General features: G+C 44.2%; 1 long non-coding RNA gene across 1 annotated transcript; it reads left to right on the top strand.

Annotated features, from left to right (window-relative positions):
* The first annotated feature begins 3,352 nt into the window (after nt 1–3,352).
* On the top strand, nt 3,353–9,287 carry LOC140626170 (uncharacterized). Its single transcript, XR_012025370.1, has 3 exons — nt 3,353–3,450; nt 8,757–8,903; nt 9,139–9,287. It is a non-coding gene; the product is annotated as an uncharacterized lncRNA (long non-coding RNA).
* Nucleotides 9,288–22,699: the final 13,412 nt, after the last annotated feature.

Below are 22,699 nucleotides of genomic sequence, written 5' to 3'. Positions count from 1 at the left end.
GGGAGTCTGCTTCTGCCCCTCCCCTGCTCATACCTGCACTCTCTCAATCTGAAATAAATGCAATCTTCAAAAAAAAATTAAAAAAATAAAATCATTAAAAAAGAAATTACTGATGATTCCTAAAGGACAGATATTAGAACCAGTCTAAACAACCACTTCACAAGACAAATTGCCCAGATTAAAATAAGAGGAAATGACTCCCTTCTGATAGGAAGGATGATCCTAACACAGAAATCACTGGATTTCCTGATGGCACATGTCTAAATAGATAGTGGAAGCATGTGTCACTTTTTTTTTTTACCAGCATATAGAAGAAAAAACTTCAAAAACTCTTGGTTGTCAGAATGATGATGGGGAGTCCTAAGGAGGCAGGCAACCCAACACCCTTTATTTGGAAAGAGTCAGGAGACCTGGCTTGTTAAAAAAAAAAAATGTCAGGACTGACAAGAAGCTGTTTGCAAGGGTTTCTGCCACAGAACGTCACAAACAGGTCCTAAGAAGAAAAATTTGACATGATTTAGATAGTTGCATCCTCCTCAAATCAAGAAGAGATAAATTAAGCCATGATTGATGGTGGTTAGAAGTTTTCTTTTTCTTTTTTTTCAAGTTGTACAGGGTGATGTTTTTCATTAAGGTGTACAACTTGATGATTTATACGTATAGTTGTGAAATAATTACCACAATCGAGTTCATTAACACATCCATCACTTCACATAGTTACCTTTTTGGGTGGTGAGAACGCTTAATATCTACTCCCTTAGCAAATGCCAAGTATACAGTACGGTAATGTTGACGGTAGTCACCATTAGATCTCCAGGAGTCATTCGCCTTAGAGCTGAAAGTTTGTATACCCCTTGACCACCATCTCCCCATTTCTCCCAACCCTCTAGCCCTTGTCAACCAGCATTCTACTCTATTGATGTGACTTCAGCATTTATCCTTTTTGATCCCAAATGTAAGTGATGCCATATTTTTCTGTGTTTGGCTTATTATACTTATGGGGTTAAGGAAGAAAGTAAAGTCTCAAAGTGGTAGGTTGGATAAAAATGCAAGGTTCTTCTACTCTTGAGGAGTGGACTTTACATTTTTTTTTTTTTTTGATTGCGGGGCAGTTGGGGGGGAGACATGGTTTGAGAAACCAGGTACCTGCTCCAACATTTCTAAGTTAACACTTAAAATTTTTCATCTTAAATTCAAGTAGTAGCAAAGAACGTCATTTCTAGCTTATTATATTTACATGTTAAAATAAAATGGTTACATTTCTGACTTAGCTGTGGCTCTTCTAAATGCCATACTGCCTTAATAGCCACCAGCATAGCTGTTCTCTAACAAAGGGGTTTTTCAACATTCCTTTTACTCCTTTTCATATTTTGATCCCACTCTCTCTAAAGAATTGTAGGTTTTTGTGCTCAAAAGTCTTTAGTTGTTGACCATATCACAGTTCCCCATAACAAAAGTATTTACATATACTGAAATAAGATGTTAAAATATTTCCTCTGACTATTAAGCTGGGAATGTTCACCCCTTTTCCTGGATTACACTAGTGCATCATTGGTTGAACCACACACACCCCTGCCTTTCTTTGGTAAGGTGGAAGAAGGACGCTTGTGAGACAGGAGGTGGAAAGAAGGGCTAGTGGAATCAGGCCCTCCATTCTGAAGGAGACTCATTTTATTTATTTATTTATTATTTATTTATTTATTTATTTATTTATTTATTTATTTTTAAAGATTTTATTTATTCATTCATGAGAGATACACACACACACACACACACAGAGGCAGAGACACAGGCAGAGGAAGAAGCAGGCTCCAGGCAGGGAGCCAGACGCGGGACTCGATCCCAGGACTCCAGGATCATGCCCTGGGCTGAAGGCGGCGCTAAACCGCTGAGCCACCCAGGATCCCAAGGAGACTCATTTTAGAAGGAGACTCCTACTTTTCTACTGTCCATAACATCATGCGGCCACACCCTCACCAGGGGCCGCCTGGTGGCTGGTGGGGTGTGTTTCCCACTCATGGCCTTGAGCATGGTTTAGTGACTTGCTTGACTGGACAAATGTGAGCAGAAGCTTGAAAAGTGCTCGCACAGTTTGGTTTGGGTTCTAGTACTATGAGAAGACCATGCTCTGGGTAGCTGCTGCCCTTCACTGGGCCCCAAATGAGATACGGAACTAAGCTGGCCCCACCAGGCCTGTCACATAATGGTAGGGCCCATTGCAAAATAAAAATGTGGCGCAACAGGATTCACTCCTTCTTTCTCCTGCCTCACCACCTCAGTCCATGGTGGATGGGCAACACCCAAAGGGCAGAAAGCTCCATGCAGGGATGCACTTGGTATTTGGATTGAGAATGAGCAAAAAGTCCCTGCTCATTGCCCAATAATGTGCCATGACACTGCCTAAGTAGCCACTACCCTGCCCCACCTGAAGACACTCCAGAGCACATGCCTGACTGGCCCTCCCTGTGCCCATGTCCAGAACCCCATGGGGACAGCGGGCAGCAGTGGTCACTGGGCATGAACAGAGAGCTGATGGCTAAGCACCTATCCTGGGGGGCAGGGAGATGAGAGAAGCACCACGGGTGAACTGACGCTTGAAGCCTCTTGTGCATGTTTCATCAGACTTTACTCACAAAACATGAACGCATTGGGTTCATCTCAGAGTATTAAAGCCCAAGTGCCAGGTCTGTCTGAGTGTAGGGCTCTGTAAATCTGATCACCCAACCTGGAGCCAGTCCTAGCACAGCAAACGGCAGAGCTGCAGCCTAGATCGGGGCCTCCACCTGACCCACAGCTGCCATGAGTATGAACGATTGCTGTTTTAAGTCACTATGTGTTGGGGTGGTTTGTTGCGCAACATTCTTGTGGCAGTGACTGAATGATGCAAGTTATGTTCCCATGGAAACTCAGATTCTAAAATATGGCTCCCTAAAACTACTCTTGCCTGTTTGCCTCTTAGAAAGTCTCTGCATGCTCACAAGGATACAAGTAGTCCACTTTGAAGTCTACTGGCCTAGAGACCAAAGGTCAAATGGAGTGGGAGGGAATATATGAGACACCTAAAAGTGTGTGTTGTGGGGGGGTGGTCAGCAAGTGGGATCCTGCAGCTGGCGAAGCAGAGGAAGAGCAGGTCTGGGGACAACCATGCTGGAGGACGGAGGCTGTGTGACCTAGAGAGGGGGTGGAGGTGCTACGGAGCCAGTGGCACTGTAGGTCCCAGTGGACCCCACGTCCCCCGTTAAGGGCAATGTCACTGAGTGGTGATGCACATGGGCTGTAGCCAGACAGGCAACCTGCTTTGGCTGGTCCATCACACTGGCCTGTGTGACGGTGGGAATGCACTTATCTCCTTAGGGCTTTCCTGTCCTTATCTGTACCTGTGCTACAGTGTCATTCTGAGAATTCCACACATGATCCATGAACAGGCTTCAGCACAATACCTAGCACTTTGTAAGTACTTAGTAAATATTAGCTGTTTATTATTATCCAAGGTGATGGGAGTTATGCAACCTGGTCCTCCCTGTGGTTGTTTCCTGTGGTTGTTACAACAAATTACCACGACCGGGGTGGCTTGAGACAACAGATATGTGTTCTTTCACAGTTCTGGAGGCTGCAGGTCCATGGTTAAGGTGTCATCAGGGCTGCACTTCCTCCAGGTGCTCTAAGGAATACTCCAGCCCTTGCCTCTTCCTCCCTCTGGTGGCTCCAGCATTCTTTCGTTCACTTGGGGTCCCATTGCTCTAACCTCTGCCTCCTTGGTCACATTCCCTCCTCCTCTTCTGTCTCTCTGTGTGCTTCTAATAACGACTCTTGTCATTAGATTTCAGGCCCATCAGGATAATCCAGGGTGATCTCCTCCTCTCATGATCCTTAACTTCATTACATCTGTGAAGACCCTTTTCCCAAATAAGTTCCATTCATGGGTTCCAGTGATTAGGATGTGGACATATCTTCTGGCGGGGTTGGGAGTGGGGTGGGGTGGGCTACCATGCACCCCATGGCAATGCCCATGTTTCTAATGAATGTGCTGGAAGTACCAGGTGGCAAGATAAGGCAGAGAGTGGCAGAAGCAGGTGACATGGGCCTGCCTATAAGAGGAAGGATTTCATAATAATTAATGAGTAACAGTGAGGGAGTGGAGAGGCTGTCTCCACCTCCCAGCAATATAGGGTGTAGATAATCTACAGCTTTAGGCATAGGGCTTCAGTGACGGCACTGCTCATGGGAAATGGCAAGGTTTCAGCAGAATCAGAAGGAGAGGGAGTGTAACCCAAAGAGCAACCCCAAAATATAGTAGATTCCTGATGGGACATAGTGTATGCCACATTCAGAAGATGGACTAGTGTAGGGGAGCAGAAGATATTCAGGCAAACAGAGTGAGAGAATGTCAGGGAATGTGTGATAAGGCGGGGAGTCTAGAAGGATGTCAAGGCCAAAGCTGGTGAACCAACAGCCAGTACCTGCCACCATCCTTTGCAGTCCCCTCCCACGTTCCACTCACCTCACCACTCCAGCCCCTCCCCTTGAACTCCCTAGACCAAATCTCTTACAAGGATTTGTGTGCTTTTATGTCCCCAATAAGCAGTGGGGTTGGTGTGCTTTGGTGTCTGGAGAGTGAGAGGCTGAACTTTTACCAGTTTTGTGTTTTCATCTAGAATATCACTATACAATCCCTACGTAAGAGGATTTCTTTTTATAATTGATACTGTATCTGTATCAGTGTAATTAAATATATTTCACTCAGCTCTTCCCGCCCTTTATCTCTTAGGAAGCATTGTACTAATGAAAGGCTTCAGATCAACCCTGAAGGGGATGACTCAGGTTTGCAGGTCATTGTGCTCCTGGTTGGGATAAGTAATCACACATTATTTGCATATGTACAGGCCACCCTAGGAATACTCTGGGTTCTCCCTTTTCGAATTAATATTTGGAGAGAAGAAAACAATTAAATTATACTAGAAAGGGAGATCTGGAGAGCCTGTGTTGGTTCTGAAGAGAAATTATGAAATGTAGATAGGTCAAGAGAGTGGAGAGATCTGGTGAAAGAAAAGCAGTGTATAAAATTAATTTTTAACTATTTGGGGTTGGAGGCTGCCTTTGACTTATTTGAGGATCCGATAAGAACTGTAGATTCTTTCTCTAGACAGACTCACACAAGCATATGCATACAAAACCCCACATGCCGTCTTGCAAAGTACCTACTCAATCCCAAAACCCACCCACCAACTTCTAGGGATGGATCCCAGGTGGCCAGATAAAGCCTCCTGGAGCATAACAGGCTCAGGGAGTGGTAGAAACACCAGCTCCCCTGGGACTGATGGTTGAGATGGGAGAAGAGAAGAAGAGGTTGGAAAGCTGGGTGGACAGGCTCTAATGGCAAGGTCCCAGGAGCATAACTGCATTCTGGAGTAGGCATGTTACATATCTTGGGCAGGAAGTACACCAAAGACCAAGGATCCCAGTTGGTAGACCTGTCACCTTCTTGGCTTTGATGGCCTCATTTGTAAAATGGGAATGTTCTCAGGGTCAGCATGAGGACAAAGTGAGATAACATAGAGAAGGCGTTTTGTAAACCTTTTAGGTTGCAAAGTATCAAATGGGGAGGTTCAGGAAGATTAACCAGGTGGTGACCTGATGGGTATATGCCTCATAGCCCTCAGCTAGGGAGCAGGAAACATGTAATGTGGCTTCAGACTATTAGTCAGGGCAAGGGAACGAGAATATTCATGGACATATTACAAAGTAAGCCAGGTGGAATGAACTTATCATTTTTGAAATAAGGGGTAATATGCCAGACAGATGATTACTTTTTAGTGTGAGTGGAAAGGTCTTGAGTGAGATCAGGAAGAGGATAAGAAATGTTAATCCTGAAAGCCCCTGAATTTTTCCAGAGGTCTTTCTTCCAAAACCAGATGGTACATGAATTAGATTTTCTGTGAATTATAGAATATTAAATTTTATAACCAAACCAAATTGATGTCTTATGCCTGGAACCAATGCACTGTTGAATCTATTGGGAACAGCTTAGATTATCTTAACTATTGATTCATGAAAAAGGTTTTGGCAAAAGGTCTCAGACAAGGAATGAAGCCAGAAACAGCATTTGTCATACCAGATGGGTTGACTCACCCTTTGGACTAGAAATTCACCTGTCTTTTTGTGAAAACTGCCTACTGGTCTATTAAATGGAGCAGGGACATTTGTTATATCATGTATCAATGGACAAGTCTTGATTATCCAATGTATATGAGCTTCTGGGATACTTTGGTTTGGTGCTAAATGTTATCTATAAAGCTAATCTTTTAGAGAAACTTAATAAAAAACACCCCTTTGGACACCCAAAGGTCATCTGTTTGGAAGAAGGGATAGGAAATTGGCCCATAGTCATGTTGGGAGAAAGAAGTCATATTAGAGGTTGAGAATCTACTACACCCAAGTGACAAGCGAGGTCATCTACTCTACCAGATAGCAAATAAGAGATTGTCCCTTGTTTGGGGGCCACACATTGTTGTCTTAATGGCAAAAGGTAACTCCCTAAAAAAGTAATTTGGATTCAAAGTTGTGAAGATTACTCTTCCTTCAAACTTTCCCCTGGCAGTCTTACACTCATCACTTAAAGTTCAGTCAAAATGTCACCTACCTGAGTCACTCCCCTACCTTCCACACCCCTGCCCTGCCCCCCTGGACACGGTGTCATATCACCCTATTACTTACTCCCTCCTTTCTGCACTGGGTTACTTGTTTCGAGTCTGCCTCCCTCCCACAAAGGAACTTGTCTATCTTGCTCACTGCGGTATTTTCAGCCCCTAGCACACATCTGGGCCATGTTTGTTAAACAGATGCATTTAAAACCCTGAAACAAACCCTGATTTGCTTACCGGTTCTTAGAGTCCCAGCCTTTTTGTATGTCTTATTCCGGCAAGTCTTTTGAATTAGAATCCAGAATAAGACACACAAAAACAGACAAAAACAGACATCATAAGACATTCTGTACCTATAAGATAGAGATACAAGGTATAGAATCCCTGTTTCTGCTGCTGTCCTAAATTCAGAATTCCCTTACACATCACAGGACCACTGCAATGACCCCCAAAGTGTTCTGCTTGCCCTTGGTCTCTACACCCACTCAAGGGCATCCTGCAAACCCTGTGCTGGATGAATCTTTGATTTCCTATTCAAAAAATAAGCCATCAGTCAGACTTTCAAGTACCCTCAAACCTGTCCCTGTTTCCCATCTTTTTCTTTTTGTACCCTTTGACTCAGTTAAGTCCAAGTACTCCTCCCTTTCCATACATAGCCTGCATTTTCCTGCCTCCAAGTCTCTGCTCAGGTAGTGCTCTTTACTTGCCCCATTATTAGCCGACTTTAAGACCCAACTCCAATATTCTGTCCTCCAAGGAGTCTTCCCAGATTTCCCTAAACTGGAAGTAACCGCTGCTTCTTTCGACTTTTCTCACACAGTATTTGTCCCTCTCTTCAAGTATACAACATTTTATATAAATGTCTGGCCTCCTCCACTAGACGGCGAAGTAGTTGGGGGTGGGACTACATCTCATCTCCAGTGCACTAAGCATAGGGCCTCCCACATGGGAGATACTCAGCAAGAGTCGCAGAACGCAGGACCATGTCTGCATTCTTGTTTGGGTTCAGTTTTATTTTAAGCACAGGAAAATGCAAAACATCCTGGAATATATTACTCACGATTATTGCCAAGGGAAAGAAATCTGTCTCCTATTTGAAGAACTGCCTGGCGATAGATTGTGGCAATCACACAGAACTTTGTAATTTGCAACGGGTTCCACTTCGTTTGATCCCACAAGCTTGTGAGGTGAGTTGGTGTACTACAGGTGTCTCCAGTTCCTTGTGAAGGAACCTGAGACTCGGGCAGGAGAAACCACATGAGGTGCAATAACTAGTACGTGGTGGGGCTGGAACTCAGGTCCTGGGATCTCTCACCCTTGTCCAGCAGGAGGTGGGTGGAGACTCTGATCAATTATTACTGCATGTTAGAGAGATGGCTCCAGGAACTCCAGTATTTCCAGATAAGCATTCATTCTGGGGTGAGAAAGACTGAAGGTAAATGAGCTAAGCTTTCGATTCCCCACACCTTGGGATGAAGAGCAATTTAAAAAGCGGTAGAGTTTGAGTAGACGGTGACTGAGACATTCGATTTTTATTTTATTTTGTTTTTTAAAATGATTTATTTGAGAGAGAGAGAGAGCATAAGCAGGAGAGGCAGAGGCAGAGAGAGAATCCCAAGCAGACCCCTGCTGAGCATGGAGCCCCACACAGGGCTCTATCGTAAGACTCTGAGGTCACCACCGGAGACCTGAGCGGAAACCCGGAGTCTGATCGACTTAACCGACTGCATCGCCCAGGCACCTAGAGGCATTTTATAAATTAAATGGAAAGGATGCTTACCTGCAAACTACAAGCTGGTCCAGCGTAGGCATCTTTATGCCTGAGTCTTTGTGTCTCCTAGAATATTCAAGGCAGTAAGAGGTGAGAGAAAGAGTTCAGGCATCGGACCTACAGAAGCCTGGGCTCAAGCCCCAGCCTTACTAGTCTGTCTGAGTGGCTTGGAGAAAATGACTGTCTGCGCCTACCTTCCTTATCTGTAAATGAAAGAGTTGTCATAATCATGTCTCCGTGCTGTGGATCTGTCATCCCATTCAGCTCTCCCTGCACTCCGAGAAGTAGGTATTTTATTTATTTGTTTGTTTGTTACTATTTTTCACTCCTTTCTCATTCTACAGATAAGGAAATGGGTCAGAGAGATTAGGAGCCGGAACAAGAGATTGCCAAGAAGATGAACCGCAGCCCACTCACTCACTAGCCCACGTGCCAGGTTCCGTCGACAGAACCCTGATAGGAAGACCTGTCCCAGCATGGTTCGTGTGAAGGTTAGATAAGAAAATGTGTTTGAAGTGTCAAGATGATATTAATTAGATCCCTTCTCATTTTTTAAAATAAATATTTGCAAATAAATATCCCCAGGCACATCTGTATTTCTTTAAATCATGTTTGAATTATAGGCCTTTTGTTTAATGATAATAATTAGTCAATCAAGTTTTTGTTTACACTCAGCTTTTTTTTCTTTCTTTCTTTCTTTTTTTTTTTTTCCATTTCTGGGGAAAGCTCACCATCAGAACCTGAGGAAGAGCCAAGCACTGCCCACCACTCGGAGGCAGCAGAGCGCACGTCTGGGAAAGGCCCTATGAAGCAGGGAAGAGCCTTTGAAGTCGGGCTTTTGCAAAAACGAACCTATAAATGATGGCCTATATCGTAAGCACAGTAATGAATTGCCTTAAAACTGGTGTCTGCTTCCCTTTAGTGGTTTTATTATTTTTTTTTAACATATCAGTGTATTTCTTTTTATTTTCTTCTTCTTTTTTTAAGTTTTTATTTAATTCTGGTATACTTAACATACAGTGTTCTATTAGTTTCAGATGCACAATACAGTGCTTCGGCAATTACCTACATCAGCTTCATATTAATGTTTAATGGAGAATTACAGAAATGAAGCAAGGGGAAAAAAAAAACCTGGGAAGAAAATATTGTACAAGAAATTGTTGATGGGTGTAGGAAAGTTCAAATTGCATTTAAGCATGAATGTTTTCATCAGAATTTCTTACTCTCCCTCATGATGAGTCTAGCATCAACAGACTAGAGAACATTCCAGAGGCGAAAGGACTGTCGGGACCTGGAAGAGGGTAGAACCACAAGATAGACAAGACCAAGACTCAGCCCTGATTTTGAACCTTTGCTCTCACTCTTATCAGCTGTGTGATCTTCAACCAATGCCTGTACACGCTTGCAGCCCTGTGGCAGAGGTTGCCTGTGCTTCCTCACATCATTGCCTTTTCTCTGGGCACACAGGACAACTGAGCAGTGGCCCTGGGACAGATTCCGGCCAATGGGGTACCCATAGTACATCCAAGGCTGTGTTAAAATTCTTCTGTTTTGCCACCTGGGATTTCTCCTCCAAATAATTTTTTTTCCCAATACAAAACATGGCATACTTACTGTGGAAGATCTGAAAAGAAATTTAGAATGAAAATATCCAGCCACTAAGATGATCATTATTAAGATCATGGAATATTTCCTAAGTATATTTTTTTTATCAGAGTTGAGAACATAATGCCCATACGATTCTGTATCTGTCGTACTTTTGCTTGCCATTAACCTAAGCCTCTCCCCCGTGTCACTAAACACTACTTATTACTTTCAGGAGTTCCGTAATATCCCGTTGCAAGGACATACCATAGTTTTCCTGACCAATTTCATACTGTTGGGTAGGTAGATCCTTTCCAGTTTCTCAGTGTTCTACAACATGCTGCAATGGCCATATCTGTAAACTTTGGGTCTCTTCCTTTGCAGTCTGAATTCTTTAAGGTGATTGAGGTTTTAGACTTGGGTAATACATGAGAAACTGTAATGTGTGTTAGAAATAACCGGATTTCTGGAATGTAACAGCATAGGGAGGTCAGCTGTGGGAACTGGGCTGCAAAATTCTTTTCTGCACCAGCTCTGGGGAGAAGTACGCAGCTGTCTGAGCATGAGGGATGATGGAGGGTCCTCCCCCCAGTTTTCTTTGAGGGCCAGGCAAGCCCTCTGTCTTGGAAGAGTCCAGACTCCTGTTTCTTGAGCTAGTGGTTATGCGGGCCATACTTCTTGAGGGTTGTTCCTTTTTACTTATTATTTTGACCAACACCTGAGTTTTTTTTAATGGAACTATAATTAACATGCTGTAACATTCACCCTCTTAAAGTGCATAATTCAGTGGTTTTAATATAATCACAAAGTTGTGCAACCATTACCATTATCTGACTCCAGAACATTTTCATCACCCCAAACAGAAATGTGTACCCATTGGCAGTCCTTCTCTCACTGTCCAAACCCTTCGCTCCTAGTAGCACTAATTTACTTTCCCATGTCTATTGATTTGCCTATTTTAAAAAAAGATTTTATGTATTTATTCATGAGAGAGACAGAGAGAGGCAGAGACACAGGCAGAGGGAGAAGCGGGCTGTCTGCGGGGAGCCCGACGTGGGACTCAATCCCAGGACCCCGGGATCATGACCTGAGCTGAGGGCAGACATTCAACTGCTGAGCCACCCAGGTGCCCCTGCCTATTTTACCTTCGTGGAAGTGGGGTCTATGACATGTGGGCATTTATGTCTGGCTTCTTTCACTTAGCGCAGTATTGTCAAGGGTCATGCATGTTGTAGCATGTATCAATACTTCATGTTTTAAGGCTAAGTAATATTCCACTGTATGGGTAGATCACCTTTGTTTATCCACTCAACAGATAACAGACCTGTGACTTGTTTCCATTTTTTGGAATAATAATGCTGCTGTGAACACTTAATTCTCTATCTCTCTCTTTCTTTCTTTTTTTTTTTCTTTTCTTTTCTTTTTTTTTTTTTTTTTTTTTTTTTTTTTTTTTGAGAGAGAGAGTGCACAAGAATGGGGCTGGGGACTTTGGTACAGAGAGAGGGAAATGAAGAGAGAGAATCTTAAGCAGGCTGCATGCCCAGCACAGAGCCCCACACAGGGCTCAATCCCATGACCCTGAGATCATGACCAGAGCTGAAACCAAGAGTCTGACTCTTAACCATTGAGACGCCCCTTGAACATTGAATTCTAACTTAACCATGTACAAGTTATTGTGTGGATACATAGTTCCAATTCTCTTGGGTATATACCCAGGACTAGAATTCCTATTAACTCCGTGTTTAACTAACTAAAGAACTGCCAAACTGTTTTCCAGAAGGCAAGCACGTTTTTACATGTCCTCCAGCAATGTGTAAGAGTTCCAATGTCTCTACATCTTCATCAACACTTGCTATTTGTCCATCTTTTTTATTATAAGCCAGAACAAGGGTTTGCTAGTAGGTGTGAAGTGAGATCTCATTGAGGCTTGGTTTGCATTTTTTTAATGCTTAGTAATGATAAACGTCTCTTCACATTCTTATTGGGTATTTGTACATCTTCTTTAGAGGAATGTGTATTCAAATCCTTTGCCCAGGTTTTTTGTTGTTGTTGTTTTTGTTTTTTAAAAGACTTTACTTATTTATTGAGAGAGAGACAGAGAGAGCACAAGCAGAGGGAGCAGCAGGCAGAGGAAGAGGGAGAAGCAGACTCCCCACTGAGCAGGGAGCCTGATTCCGGGCTGGATCCCAGGACCCTGAGATCACGACCTGAGCCAACAGTAGACGCTTAGCCAACTGAGCCACCCAGGAGCTCCTTTGCCCAGTATTAAATCTGGTTATTTATCTTTTTTTGTAGAGTTGTAAGAGTTTTTTTTAAAATATATTCTGAATATAGATTCTTATCATATATAAGATTTGCAAATATTTTTTCTTATTTTGTGAGTTGACTTTTCACTTTCTTGGTGGTATCCAAGAAACACAAATGTTTTTATTTTTGATGGAGTTTATCTATTTTTTCTTTTTGTTGTGATTCTGGCGTCATGTCTAACTCAAGTTCACAAAGATTTATTCCTGTTTTCTTCTAAGAATTTCATAGTTTTAGCACTTGCATTTAAGTGTCTGATTCATTCTGAGTTACTTTTGTATATGATGTGAGGTACAGATTCTTTCTTTCTTTCTTTCTTTCTTTCTTTCTTTCTTTCTTTCTTTCTTTCTTTCTTTCTTTCTTTCTTTTCTTTCTTCTTTCTTCCTTCCTTCCTTCCTTCCTTCCTTCCTTCCTTCCTTCCTTCCTTCCTTTCTTTCTCTCTTTCTCCCTTTCTCCCTTCCTTCCTTCCTTCCTTCCTTCCTTCCTTCCTTCCTTCCTTCCTTTCTCTCTTTCTCTCTCTCTCTTTCTTTCTCTCTCTCTTTCTTTCTCTCTTTCTTTCTTTCTTTCTTTCTTTCGTATGGATATGCAGTCATCCCAACACTATTTGCTGAAAAGACTATTCTTTTCCCAGTGGATTGTCTTCACACCCTTGTTGAAAATCAATTATCTATAAACATAGGAGTTAATTTTTGGACTCTCAGTGTGTGTCTATCCTTATACCAGTGCCACACTGTCTTGATTAGTGTAGGTTTGTCATAGGTTTTGAAATTGAGAAAACTCTGTCTTCCAACTTTGATCTTTTTCAAGACTCTTTTGGCTATTTTGGGTCCCTTGCATTTCTATATGAATTTAGGATCAATTTGTCAATTTATGCAAGAAAGGCAACTGAGGTTTTGACTGGGATAGTGTTGAATCTGTAGACCAGTCTGGGGAGTATTGCCATCTTAACATTATTTAGTCTTCTCCAGTGTTATTCTTAAAAAACAAAACAAGCCACAAACCTCAACAGTTACTTAACTCACATAACCACAATTATTGTTTTTCCGCAGTGTGGATAGCTCCTATTTCCTCCAACTACCTTTTAAAATGGAATGCTTTGCCTTGTAAATGAATTATTTTCTTTTACCAGACAAGCTCAACTATTTATATTTCTATATGATTCTTTTTAGTGAGTTATTAGGAGTAAAATATGAATTTCACTAAAAGGTGGAAATGCCAAGGCAAAAAAACCCAAATATCCAAATGACTGACCTATTTGCCACAAAAGAATAGGTGGAAGTGTGATGAAAAGGCAAAGTTCTGGGTTTGCGTACCACGATGCTCTCCCAGAGTATTAGCAAGTGCTCATTTTGAATCCTGCGTGTTCTCCGTTCGCGTGCCACTCTTTGGTGTGCCGTTTTTAAATAGTACTTAATGTCTCTGAAAGTGGTGTGATCTGGGTTTTTAGGTGTCTTTGTGAGCATGTGTCCGTAATATGAGTCACATTTACATTTTTTTAAGATTTTATTTTTAAATGATTACTCTACCAACATGGGGCTTGAACCCACAACCCAAAGACCAAGAGTCGCATGCTCCACTGATGGAGCCAGCCAAGTGCCCCAAAGTCACACTTAATTTTAATGACAGATTAGAGTTGCTAGAGCGTCCCCTGTTGCCTCTTCTGCACTTGGCCCTCACCCCTACCCCACCTTGTTTCTGCTAGGCCTCCAGGAGACACTCATGGCTGGATTGCCAAAACCATGTAAGAGTGCCATTTGGGGATTCATTTAAGTCTCCCCAGAGGAGCAGAGACTGAGTACCAGAGCAATGCCATTTCTGTATAGATGAAGAGAATGGTCTTCTTGATCCTAAATCGTACCTAGTCCTGAGTCTTTCTGGATCACTGGAAAGTGATTTTCCAAATCATTGGAAAAATCCAAAAAAACCTCAGGCCCTTTCATCCTTAACCATACTGCAACCGCATTGAAGCCCCTCCAGGGGAAATAGGCAGCATCCCATCTATAACCTTCTCTATTCTTCCTATTTCCACCTCACCCCAGCCTTCTCCTTCCTTCTGGTGGCCAAAAGGAAGCTGAATGAATGTAAGAATAGGAGGGCTGGGGGCCACCTCACTCACTCAGGGAGCTATCTGCTCTCTGGGGTCAACGTGAGTTTCTGTTGGTTGAAAACGGACCCATCCCCAAGAAGCGTTATGAGGATTAACTCAAGTAATGCAAATAAAAATACACGAAAATAATGCAAAATAAAAATAAAATAGTGCAAAAAAAAGAAAAAGTCCCTGGTTCAAAGAAGACATTTTCTCCTGCGTTTAATTTTTTTTTTTTTTGAGAGGTAAGGGAGCAGTGGAGAGAGAGGGTGAGAGAGAATCCTAAGAAGACTCCCTGCTGAGCACAGAGCCCCAGGCAGGGCTCCATCCCATGACCCTGAGATCATGACCTGAGCCGAAATCAAGCGTCGGATGCCTAACCGACTGAGCCACCCAGGCGCCTGGCTCTTGGGTTTCAAAATATTGAAAGCGACAAGATTCCTTTTTTGGTTAAAGGAACCTTTTCCAAATATTTCTCACTGCCCCTGGGGAATTTTCCCCAGGGCCTGTGAGTCCAGAAAAGACTGCTGGGCTAGCCCCCCTCCTTCCTATGGACTCACATGGCTCCATCCAGTCCAGAGCGTGGATCAAACTTAGAATTAGAATTGCTTCCTTCTCTGCTCACTTGCCAGGCGCTCGGGGATGATGGACTGCCTGTCTGTGGGTTTGGCCAGCTGGTGCCAGAACATGGGGGCACAGTGCCTCTTCTGAGCTTTCTGCCCAGGGCAGGAAGGGACAGAGGGTGTCCCGGCTCACCCTTCTGCCCACAAGGCCAGGGCATTTCAGTACAGTCACTGCCCTTGGCTTCGACAAAAATAGAAGCTTGTTTCATCCACCCTGTGCGAGGTCTTTCCCGTGACTCCTCCTCCCCAGAAATCCCCACTATTAGGAAACCGGTCCTCCTCCTCCACCCTGGGGGCCCCACCCCTGCCACTTTCTGGCACCACTTCCAAGGCAGGCACTGGCCAGCCACTGCATCCCCTTTCCTTTTGCTCTGATTTCGGCACAGGTGCCGCATCCAGGCACCCTGACAAAGCTGTCCCTTCTCCAATCTGGCCAGCCGCGGCTCTGCATAATTGCGCTCGGCTGCCCACCTGCTCCCCCCCGGCTGTCCCCGACCCCACAGCAGGTGCGGCCCATTGCAAAACCTCCCGGGCCGAGTGAGGAATCAGAAATGCCAAACTGGGTTACATAAGTGGGTTAGGCAGGTGGCGGGCGAGGTGCATTCTATAAGGAAGTTGTGAGTCAGGAGCCTGGCAACGTGAATTCTCAGTTCTCAGTTTGGTTTCGTTTCAACAAGCAGTTACTGAATGTCTGGTGTGTTCGCAGAGGTGTGAGAGATGATTCTAGATGTTGGAATACAGAAGTAGAAGAAGGGCTCTGTGAACCAGGCCCTGAGGACACCAATACCACAAGGCACAGGCCCGGACTCAGAGAGGCCTCAGTCTGCGGGGGGAGTCAGAAACGGGAAGCAACAGAGACACCACCTTGGGACCATATGATAGTGACAATGAGTGCAAGGTACGGAAGGAAAAAAGAGTAATTCTTTCTGGAGAGTCTTCAGGGAGGAAGAAGTAAGGTTTATGCTGGGTTTTGAAAAATGAATGCAAGTTTCTAGGTGGATGAGAACCTGCTGAAGACCATGCTGTTGGTGGAAACAGGGTCTTTGAACTTCCAGAGGGTGAACTGGAGGGGAATGTGCACCGGGAAGGAATCCCAGGGGGACTTGGTGTTCCCATAATCTCAGCACCCTTCAAGGCCGCCTGTAATGAGCAATCTGAGCAGAAATGGTGAGCTTGCTCTGAGGACTCCACTCAAGACGAGTCTATACTCTCCCCTTTCAATTCTGGATGTTAACCTGATGACTGGGACAGAAACAAGAATAGATAAGACCCTAGAAGGCGTTGGAAGCCATGTAGAAGGGCTTTACACTTCATCCTGAGGGCAGGAGCTTGCAAGCTAGTGACCATGAGATGATGATGATGATGATGATGATGATTACTTTATCTTAAGGACGTGTTTTGTTTAGCTCTCACAAAGTTTTAGAAGTCAGTACCTTTCTGGCGTCCCTTGGAAGAACCAGATCTGACATCATTGGGTTCATGGTCCTGTAACGAGCTGGCACTCGATTGGTTATAGCTGCCTCTCCTAAGAACCAGGCGGTGGTGGGGGTAGTCTCTGTTTGTCCCAGTCCCTGCCATTCCCTCTGGCTCTGTGGGCATTTCAACACGCCCCTGCAGCCAACTGAGAGCCACTAGTTTTAAGTAGGAGAGTCCAATGGTAGGATTTGGATTGATAAAATTGGTGGGTGATTGGGTCTGAGAGGAGGGCGTTGGAAGCAGGAGGACTTGGCAGTCAGCATCAGGGAGGAGACAGATTCAAGTAACATCAGAAACATGCCCTTCACGTGCCCAGGTGCAGGTGTACACACACACTCTCTGAATATGGCCAAATAACTCCTTCTTCCTCCATACTTTGAGCTCTTGGATTTCTTTACCCTCTCTAGATTTGTGTTCAATTTAAAGATTATTTCTTTTGACAGAGGAGGGAAGTACAAATATTGTTTTTTCTAGGGCTCGCTGCTCCTCTCTGTGCCCTCCTCTCCCCTCAGATATGGAGCTGGGTTGTGGCGGAAAGAGAACATCAGATCCTGGATCATTGGTTTCCTGACCTTAGAGGGCCCCTTGCAGGATTAAGCCTCATACGTTTCAAGCTTTTCCAGTGTTTATCCCCCAGAGAAATGTGCCCTATTCTTCCCATATCCAGCAAACACCTATTAATTAACTGGAAGGAAAAAAAAAGAGAGAGAATTGTAGGGGAAGTATGGTGGGCTAATAAAAGCGTAGTACCCTCACTGACCCCAGAGCAGTATGTAATCCACTGCAAATCTCTTTCCAAATTATAATAATGGCTTGAGAGGAGAAAAAGAAGGCAAACCCTAAATTCCATTCCTACCTCCAATATCAGCTTCCTCTCCAGTGTTGGGTGAATCCTAGAGTGGCTTTTGACCCCCATTTCTGCAGCAGGATGGAAGAAAGATTGTGTAATGCCAGTCAAGTGCCAAGCAAATGAAAAGCAAGCGGTATTATTCATCTGGAAATTGATCTAGCCAGCCTTTTGTTTCGACTGCTAAAGCTAATTTCATTCACAGGTGCCATGTTATTTACTGATTTAACCATCTTTTCCAGTGCCACTTCTCAACATTGCACTTCTAAGTAAAATAATGTTCCTGTGTGTGTGTGTGTCTGTGTGTGTGTGTGTGTGTCTTGATTACACATGTCAGTGGAGACAGAAATGAAGGTTTAAAATTTCCTGCTAGGTGTTTGCTCTTCCTGGCTCGGATCATGCATGGCTGCTGGCTATTGGGTTGCATGCACCAGCTGTGCTGTGGCGAGAGGGGGAGGGACTAGAACAGAGGCTCCCTCGTTCACTCAACAAACATTCTGTCCTAAGGTAGGTTCTCAGGGAAGCAGATCCCAAGTCAAGGATTGGAGAGCAAGTGCTTTGCTGGAGACCTGAAGAAACTGCCAGTTGTGAAGTGAGAAAATAAGAGGGAGAGGAAAGAATCCAATAAAGGGTGTGTTGCTGGGTCAGCTGGCACACTTTGGAGTCCAGTGTAGAATACAGGCCCCAGAGTTATCCCACCCAATGGTTGAGGGAATAGGGATATTCGTACACCAGCTCCCATTAGTCATTGACTGAGGACTGCTTCTAGGGAGCACGGATTCCCTGGAACTTTGGTGCTACAACTGTAGTAGGCAAAACAGGTTTTGGTGGCCACAGAAAATGTTCAGCCAAAATAGTGTAAATACTGGCAGCTGGAACTGAGCAATGACAGCGTCTGCCACATATTCTTTGAAGACTTCCTGTGTGTCAGGCATAACCATATAATGGCTAATGAGATGGATTTTGTTTGTCTTCTCATAGGGTGTACAGTTTAGTGGAGGGGACAAACAAGTGGCCAGGCAGTACCCAAAAGATGGGACATTTTGTGATGGTAGAAAAGAGTATGTCAGGGAAGGCCTCCTGGAGTAGGTGTCATCTAAGCTAGACCAGCATTAGGACTAGAAATAGTCTCAGTTGTGAGGATTAGCACATGCAAAGGTCCTGAGGTGAGTGAGTTTGTGGCAAGCTTTGAGAAACCACAGGAAATTTGGTATGAACTGAGTTCAAGGCGAAGATTTGGAGGAGGAGCAGATGATGGAGAATTTGGAAAACTGGACAGTTCCTAGACGCAGTTTCTTCCTAAGACCAAATCTACTTCCAATGATTATTTCAAGTCCTCAAGTGGTTGTCCCTAGAATCTTCCTATTTTAATCTTGCATGCAGCCATCTATCTCTCTTATGCATATTCTAACAGAACTGAATCTTTTAAACACTTTAAATAGAAAACCTAACAAAGGTTTGTTTGATCTTGTTACAGACTAAATTAACATATAATTGGCAAATTATTCCTATTCTTAGATTCAATGGCTGGTTCAAGCAGTATTTATAAAAAGCCCCTGCCCTTAGAGACTCAAAAAATGTAATGGTGTGTGGCATATTGTATTTCTGAAAGATGATTACAGTGATATCTCCTAACCCACACTCTACAATATGATTTGATACTCCCCCATTGAGTGGTGGGTCATCTGTTTCTTCCTCTTGAATTTGTGTGGGCTTGTGACTACTGTGGCAGTGATACTTTGTGACTTCTGAGGCTAGTTCATTAAAGGTAAGCCCCACCTTGGTTTTTTAGGAATACTTGCCTTTGGAACCCCGAGCCCCCATGTAAGAGAGGTCAGAGGCCACCATGCTGTGAAGTCACAGCAAGAGGTCACGTTTGGTAGTTCTGGCTCATAGTCCCAGTTGCGAATCCAGTTGCGGTTCAACTGCCAGATAGATGAGCGAAGACACCTCCAGAGGACTCCTGTCCCCAACCGTTGAGTCACTGCCAGACTTTGAACTCCCCTAGAAAGAAAAGCTTCATGTCTTTTGCTTAGAGGACATCAGAATAGACTCAGTATGATATGAGGCAGTGGGACAACCTTTCCTCTACTTCAAAGGGGGAACCCGGGGGCAGGATGTGGGCACTGGGAGGAAGCCTCACTGTGGAATGCAAATAGAAGACAGAGGGGAGCCAGGGAGAAACCAGGCCACCAGTGACATCATTTGATTTGCTATATAAACCCTTACTGGAAACTAGTCCTAGTTCTAGACTTTTCAGAGTCCTTTATTATGTGAACTAGTTTTAACTGGATTTTCTGTGGCTTGCAACAAAAAGAGTTCTAACTAATAGTGAGGGATAGGATTTGCTGTCTGTTGAAGAGGTGAAGCATTTTAGGCAAAGGGAAAGGGAAACATCTTTTAAGGGTGTTTCATGGTGGAGCAACATCTATTGTACAAAAAGGGAGAAACGTTCTCAAGCCAAAAGCATTTGTTTGCTGTAATGTTTCCCAAAGTTACATTTTGTTTTTTTCTCTTTAGTTGGTGGATAATGTGTATGAACGCACTGTATGCCAGATACTGTGCTGTCTGTTGAGGATAAGGCACCAAAAAAGAGAGTGGTGTCCCCTGCCTTCGTGGAAGTTGCATTCCAGCTGGAAATACAGACATTATGATGGTTACAAATAGGGTGACTGGGTTGCAGGAGGAATGGAAGATGCTCTAGAAGCTGTAATGGAGCAGCACCTACGTTGAGAGGAGGCGTGAGGGCAGTGTTCCCTGAAAAAGTGACATCCAAACAGGGTCTAAAAGATGAGTAAAGATTTAGTTAGTCGGGGGGCTTGGGGGAATATTTGAGGTAGAAAGAATAACACATATTTGGCTATAAGACTTCAAAAGGTTTTTAAAGTATAAATGTGCATTGTGAACCCCAAGAGGGGCTGAGGTATGCAGCATTTCCCAGGCTTGTTGACATAGGTCTGTGATTTATGTGAAGAGCATCTTGTAGGACTTAGGAAAAAAAAGGCATGGCTTCAGGAATGGACAGAAATGTTTCTAAGGGCAGAGGGAACATGGTCCTGATTCAGGTAAAGACCTATGTAAGAGAATAAAGGCTGATGATAGATGGATGGATGGATGGATGGATGGATGGATGGATGGGTGGATGGATGGATAGATGAATGATATGGATGGATGGACGGACGGATGGATGGATGGATGGATAAATGGGTGGATGGATGGATGAATGGATGGTGGACAAATGGGTGGATGGATGGATGGATGATGGATGGATGGATGGATGGATGGTTGGATGGTAGATGGGCAGAGACATATCAGACAGGGCCCAGAGGGGTCAGAATCAACAGGATTTTGAATGTCAGGATGCATAGTATGTTGGTGTTTGACCGTTGAGACATGGCTGAGGTTGTATGTGAGAAGTCTGGGAGCAGGAAGGAGGGTTGCACTGATCCAGGCATGAAGCAGTGAAATTCTAATGGGACAATTGGTGTGGGGGGTGGAGAGAAAGGGATAAATTTAAAAGACACTGCAGAGGAGGAACAGGCAATTAATAACAGACATCAAGGGAATGTAAGGATAAGAGGAGGCAAAGTTTAAAGACTAGCTTTTGGGAGGAATACGCTCTCTAGAAAGAAATGGAACACTTCTTTCTCTCTTGCAATTAATAGTTCACTGTCCAATGGCAGAAAAGTCTCAAGTCACCAGGTTCCTAGGCATTTGCCAGACCGTTGGCAGGGCTGGTAAGCCTGGGAAAGCAGAGAGAGAAGAGTTATGGTAAATAGGAGCTTGGAGATTTCCACCAGGTTTTAATCATCTGTGTCATCTATTACCTCAGCCCCCGAGAGCTGCCTCTATTTTTGTTCATAATGGTCCACCTGAGTGACATCGTCTACCTCAAACCTGTACAGCCCCATTTCAGTAAGAGGAGAGAGAGATAGAAATTTCCTTTCAGGTCAAGATGTTATAACAGATATAAAAAAAAGGGAAGATATTTAAGAGAAAAATAGCCCAGCAGTATACCATTCATCAATTTTTCTCTCTCTCCCTCTTTCATCTTGCCTGACCTAATACCCCGAACCATCCATGATAAGAAATGTAGGCACATATAGCTTTCTATGGAACAGGATCCTCGCAGAGCACAACCATGATTAATATAGCCCCGCACACAGGTGATGTTTTTATTCCTTAACTGCCACTCATTCCTCTGGGGAATCGGAGCGTTTCTCCCCATCAGAGTCAGGATCCGCTACCCAGGTTCCCTGGAGATCACGGCCAGATGCACAATGCTGCCTGTTGCGGACTCTGAAAGAGTCTTCCAGAAACCCATGACCCGGAATCCTTTTGCCATTCCCTAATAATTACGTTTGAGTTTGAGTGCCACTCTTGACTCAAACCTTTCTGTTGGTGACCCTTTGACTTCCTCTATAAGGTGCTGTCAACGGATCACTGTCACCTGGAATCCTGACTCTCAGCTCAGAAAAGTCCAGTAGGGCCTTGCTGGGATTGGAATGAGCATTCACAATGCATCTGATTAGGGGAAAGTTTCCTGAGCGTCTCTTCTGTGCTAGACCCAGTGCTCAATGCTGGGCTAGGCTAGTAACAGGGACAGATGTGGGCCAATCAACACAGCAATGAAACAGCCTCCAGAGGCTGGGGCAAGGGGCTGAAGACACAGGAAGGGGATTGAGGCAGGTGTCAAGAGGAAGTGACACTTGACCTTGCAGAGTGAGTAAGATTTTGACTGGGGAGGCCAGCATGAGACTCTGACCTTATTAGAGGCGAAGATAACAGGAGTAGTCCCGGTCTCGGATGTCAGGAGGGAGCGATGTGGCCTAAAGATGAGGCTTGGTAAATGTCGCGCTCACTTCTTCATGAATAACAGCACGGTAGTGGCTGAATTCTAAGGAGTGCTTACTATGTGCTGGGCACACTGCTCTGTGCTGTACGTGAATTTTCTTTCAATTCTATACAGACTACGGAGGCAGTGAGCGGTATTACTTTCCTTTTACGGGCAAGGAAGCTGAGACTTGGAGAGTTTGGGTAAGGTGTCCAAGGTCACACAGCTGGCAGCCCTCACCCCAGCTTTGCCTGCCCCTCAGCCCAGGCCCCACCCACTCTCCTTGGTTGTGTGCTGGGATCTCTAAACCTGGGGGAGCCTGGGTGGCTCAGTCGGTTAAGTGTCTGACTCTCCATGTTGGCTCAGGTCATGATCTCAGGGTTGTGAGATCAAGCCCTGCATGGGTCTCCACACTCAGCAGGGAGTCTGCTTGGGATTCTCTCTCTCCCCCTCCCTGTGCCCCTCTCCCACCTCTTCCTCTAAGATTAAAAAAAAAAAAAAAAAAAGATTCTCTAAACCTGACTGAGCTCTTA

Source organism: Canis lupus, chromosome 37, assembly GCF_048164855.1.
Source record: "Canis lupus baileyi chromosome 37, mCanLup2.hap1, whole genome shotgun sequence".
In the NCBI taxonomy this organism is placed as follows: Eukaryota; Metazoa; Chordata; class Mammalia; order Carnivora; family Canidae; genus Canis; species Canis lupus.
This window is presented reverse-complemented; position numbering and strand designations above follow the sequence as displayed.